Source organism: Pogona vitticeps, chromosome 2, assembly GCF_051106095.1.
Source record: "Pogona vitticeps strain Pit_001003342236 chromosome 2, PviZW2.1, whole genome shotgun sequence".
Classification (NCBI taxonomy): Eukaryota; Metazoa; Chordata; class Lepidosauria; order Squamata; family Agamidae; genus Pogona; species Pogona vitticeps.
The window spans coordinates 146148631-146153873 of NC_135784.1; the positions used below are offsets into that span (position 1 = coordinate 146148631).

Here is a 5243-nt window from a genome sequence, read left to right on the forward strand (position 1 = left end):
TACTCCAAATATTGGATAATTCTTATGTACCCTCAGAGAGAATAGATGGATAGCACATCCAAGCAACAGTTGTCTCTCCGACATTTATTTATCATTTGTCCACTTAGGCTGAAGCCTAAAGGGAGGTACATACAACATGGGAGAAAACTCTGCAGCTAACAATGACATTTTGACAGAGATCTATAAAACAGATTCAAAATTCAGTATTGTTTTGTCCACAATTACTTGATAAATCCCTAAAGAGGTGACCTTTATTGTGGTTGATCATCATCTCCATTCCACTCAGAGTGCATGGCACTCCCTTTGGGTTCCTCCACCACAGATATTTAAAATAGCGAAATGAGGAATCTATGTGTGTGTGTGTGGGGGGGGGGAGGAATATATGGGCTGATTGTATTTGCAGTGTTGAAAATTCCTTATAAGATAATTCCAGCACAGCAGAGTTTTCTTGTTTTGGACGCATAGCGGCTGAACAGGAATGAATCTGGCTGAAATACTCTCTGAAAGAGGCTATGTTGCATTTGCCTTAACGTCCCTTTGAAGGAATTTGGACAAAGGAACAAGCAGATTTCTAGACCTACACAGTAAGGCAGTAGGCAGTAGCTTTGGTGGTGGTGCTAGCAGCCAAACCTGGCCCCTTTTCCAACTTCACTGGCTCAAGATGTTGAACAGGAACTTTTGGTTTTATAGTTCTATAAAAGGCAGCTTACCGCAGAGTCCCATTTTAGCAAGTTCGAGCGGGTGTGGCTGGCTTGGTCTCCTGAAACTGGTACTTCATCTCTGGTGCCGACTTTCAACCCTATGACGTAGAAGAGAAACAGGTTGGGATTCCCAGACTGCCAGAGGAAAGGAGAGAGGGAACAACAGCCTTTGGCCAAGCCACCAGGGCTGGATTTGCCAGAAACCCTAAAAGCTTTCTTGGCTTCTCTGTTTGGAGATTCTGTGCAATGTTTGGAAAGGGCTTTCCATTAGCTTACTTGCCCACTGTTATGGGAACAAGGCCCCTCCCTATTATCCTTTGGCCTACCTTGGCTTTTGGTTTCACTTTGTCTTATTAATGCATGGGAGAACATGGGGATTTGGCATGGGACGGGTACAGACCTCTTTACGACCCCAGGTATTTGTTCAGCCTACACCTCCCTCTTGGTTTAGTTTTTATGGCAAGAAACAACCCCTTGCCCTTGGCAACAGTATGAGACTCTGAGCTGGTGTGTTTCAGTGCAGGTTTACGACCTGGCCCAAGTTCTCTCTTAGGTGTTTTGATTGTCCCAATGAAGGAGGCAAGAGGCGCCTGCTTCACGAAGGTTTTCCAGGCACCAATCTGAATTTGACGACTTCTCCTCATTTGGCAGAGTTACATGCCTTTTGGCTGTGCTGGCAGGCAGGAGTACTTCTCAGATGTCCATTCCCAGGTCATTCCCCTCTGTCTTGGCATGGTGTTAAGGTCAGTCCTGTTATCCCTCAAGTTCCCTTAGGAATGCCACCTCAGTGAGGGCAAGATCCTTCATAACAGAGCATGTTTTCAGAGAGTTCTTTAGAACCACATATTGCTTCCCAAGGGCTGATCCACATGATCATTAGGGTCATGGTGAAGATCCTCCCTTACAGCTTTGCCCTTAGGAAAGAATCTAGTGGATTTTCACAACATGTTTTAGGATCAGGGCTCCTTACTTCTGGCTTGGCCTCATTTTTGAACAGAGTTTGAGACATTGTCTCTTACAGCCTCTCACAGCAATTTATTTGTAAGGCTGTCTCCTCAAGCCAAAACTGCAGAAAGAAATGAACTTCTGCCAATAAAGCTGAAAGAAAATGAAGGACACCGCAGTTAGGGCTTAGACCTCTGAATGGCGTGATTAAAATGAGACAATCCACTTACATCTAACTGGTTTGACATCTCACTGATGGTGTTGCACGTCAGAAAATTGAAGCATGAAGCACCATCCTATCTGTGTGCATTTACTCAGAAGCGATTACGGTGGGACTTTTCCCCTAAGCAAGTGTGAAGAGCATTGCTGCCTTGAGATTGAGTAGGAGCCAAAAAAATAAACTAGAGGAGCAAATAAATAAATAAATAAATAAATAAATAAATAAATAAATAAATAAATAAATAAATAAGTAAGTAAGTAAGTAAGTAAGTAAGTAAGTAAACAAACAAACAAACAAAGAAAGAAAGAAACAAAGAAACAATAAATAGATAGATAGATAGATAGATAGATAGATAGATAGATAGATAGATAGATAGATAGATAGATAGATAGATAGATAGATAGATAGATAGATAGATAGATAGATAGATAGATAGATAGATAGATAAATAAATAAATAAAATCCAGTTAATTCTGGCTATTCTTTTACATGATCCATAAGTTTGGTTTTTACCACGGCTAAAAAACAAAAATCTTTCTTATTTATTTAGTTAGTTAGTTATGGACTGGTGGATAGATCAGTGGCTTAGGAGTCTGGCTGCAGAGCTAGAGGTTGGGAGTTCGATTCCCCCACTGTACCTCCTGGACAGGGGACACACTCAGTGATCCATAGGGTCCTTTCCAGCTCTGCAGTTCTAAGATGATGATGATGATTTTATAGTCAATCAGTTTATATTATATATAAACTTTAAGGGATGGATTGTTCCTGGGTTTCAAATTAAATGCCTTCTGGCTGCTCTGGTAGGCAGGACCACTTCTCAGACATCCATTCGCTGTGTTTCAAAAAAAATCTAATAACTACTTTTTCTAGAAGCCAGATAGAAATTAAATAGTGTGTATTCACTGAGAGTGTGGCTGCACTGCTTTATGCATTGAAATTGGCATGCTTAAAAGCAATGGATTTTCTGAGATGACATAAATGTGCAAGACATTGCTGCATTTCTATGGACATTCTTTCCTCTTTTTGTGTTAGCTGGCATGGATATGTGTTTATTTTGCACCAATTTCCCTTACGCTGCTTTCCCTTTTTTGTGTGATTTTTTCTATCTTCATCCAAAAAAGGGCAATCATGGGCATGTACATGGCTAACATTGATAGTGATATGTTTAGTGGACTGTAGATTTTTATTAGCAGGAGAATCCCCCTGAGTGAACATCTGTAGTCTCTCCTCTGAAGAATTTTTTTTATCCTTTAAAAAAAATCTGCTTGTCAAGTTCAGCACTGTGTCAGACAAATGCTAAGTTTTCAGTGCTGAGACTCTCTTATTTACTGGTTAATTTGAATCTTTTCCTATATCTGGTTTTTCATTGGGTCCATTGCAAGGTTTACCCTTCCTTCTGTTATGTTTACTGTTCCACTTGTAACAGCAGAATTTCTAGCTGTGCAGGAGGCTGATAAACCATTCAAAGTAGCAATAACTTAGGGGAAAAACAAGTCCAAATGTCTGGGAACTGAATGTTATGCTTCCACATAAAAGCAAGGGATGAACGGAAGAACTGCAGAAGTGGACAATTGCAATACAGACTTTTGCAATGGAGTAATTTATGTCATTGTTGTTGATGGCTACAGAAATCTGAGTAGCAGAAGCTAGACTAATTGAAAAATATATGAAGGAAACCAGTTTAATTCAGTGCCTGTTCCCTGTCTAATCACAACACGAGTTTCTTTCTGACACTTTGCTGCAGGGTTTGAGGTCATATTTAGACGCTTGTTCTTGGTGGAAACTCATGGTGAGGAGTGTGGCTCCTGGCTCTCAAAAAGTAAAAGGTATCCATTATCTCTACCTGGAAGACTTTTGTGCTGGTTCTGAACAGCAGATGACCAAATAAGCAAAAAGACAAAGGCAAAGTTTGTCATTCATCATTACTTGGGAAATATCAAAAGGATCTCCACCTGCTTTCCATACCCTGCAAAATAATAATAAAAAGCATGTGCCATCGATTCTGACTTATGGCAAACCTTTCCAGGGTTTTCTAGATAAAGAATACTCAGAAGTAGTTTACTGATCCCATCTTCTGCAAGAATTCTGGGACTGTGCCGCTTGCAGCTTGCCCAAGGTCACACAGGCTGACTCTACTCACCAGAGGGGAATTGAACTCCCAGCCTCTGGTTCTGCAGCCAGATGCTTAAACCACTGAGCTATCAAACCAGTTAGTTATTATTTTATATTGTGGCTATAAGCCTGATGATACATACCAGCTGAATTGCTTTCAAGAGGAGTGTTTGGATTTAAGAGTACTTAATTTTGTGTGGTTTGCGTTGGATTTTTTTTTCTTTCAGTAAATACTCAAAATGGAAAAAAAAAAGAGGTCACCCTTGAAGAATTTTTGCTTTAGAAATATTCATTCAAATTACAATGTGAAATGTTCTAGGAGGTAAATTTGGGAATGAAAATACAGTATTCACTGTGAGGGTGAATATCCACCCTGCTTCAGGATTTCATTTAAACTGTTTTCAACGCAGGTCAAAAGGCTAGGTGATATTGATAGATGGGGCGCAGATCTCAAGGAGGGCACAGAGGCAATGAACTCACAGCCACCCTATAGTTGACCATCATACAAATGTGGATGTCAAAGAAAGACAGACCTTGTTGGTCTTTTCACATATTTGCCAGATATCTTTGTGTGGGGATAATACAGCAAAATATTAACCCAGGTGTTTGGCTCACTGTGCCCACTGGGTGTGTGGCTGGTGGGCAAGCTCTCATCTGTTTCTGTGCCCATAGATTCAATACAGTCTTGCATGTCAACAACAGGGTTTATTAAATCAAAGGGATGAGATACAACAATATATGTACAGTACTGGAAATTTCTTCCATGCTCATGAGTCTCCCAGAAGACAGAGTTATGAGTGCTTGCCCCTAGGATGGCTCAGTCCTGTATGGACCCTGGGTTAACTTCACTGGGGTCCAAAAGTCTTTGGTTACAGTTGTGGGGGGCTTACAAGGGAAGACCAAAGGTTGCCACTCTGAGCAGGGAAGACGGCTTATAAATCTTAGTCCAAATTACAACCTGCACCTCCTTGGTGGCGGCTGTTTCTGTAGATGTGGTGGCAGCAGCAGCAGTTGCTGCTAATGGTGAGACATATGTTCCCATTGCCTTTCCCTCCTCCTCCACTTTTCCTCTAGTTGGGTGTAGGACCCAACTGGTCCTCCACGGGTCATGAATACCAGTAACTGTCCATGACAGCACTAAATGAGGGATGGGGGTTAAACACTCTGTGCCCTCTGGCTTGTTCATGGAGAAGCCAGGTCTGCACAAGCATCTCTGTCTTATGGTTCTCCAGGCAAGTATAGTCCTTGTGACCCAAAACTTTATC

At 41.3% G+C, this 5243-nt stretch overlaps 1 long non-coding RNA gene across 1 annotated transcript; it reads left to right on the plus strand.

Annotated features, from left to right (window-relative positions):
• Positions 1–1065: 1065 nt before the first annotated feature.
• On the plus strand, positions 1066–4231 carry LOC144586307 (uncharacterized). The gene is made up of 2 exons (XR_013541072.1): positions 1066–2115; positions 2311–4231. It is a non-coding gene; the product is annotated as an uncharacterized LOC144586307 (long non-coding RNA).
• Positions 4232–5243: the final 1012 nt, after the last annotated feature.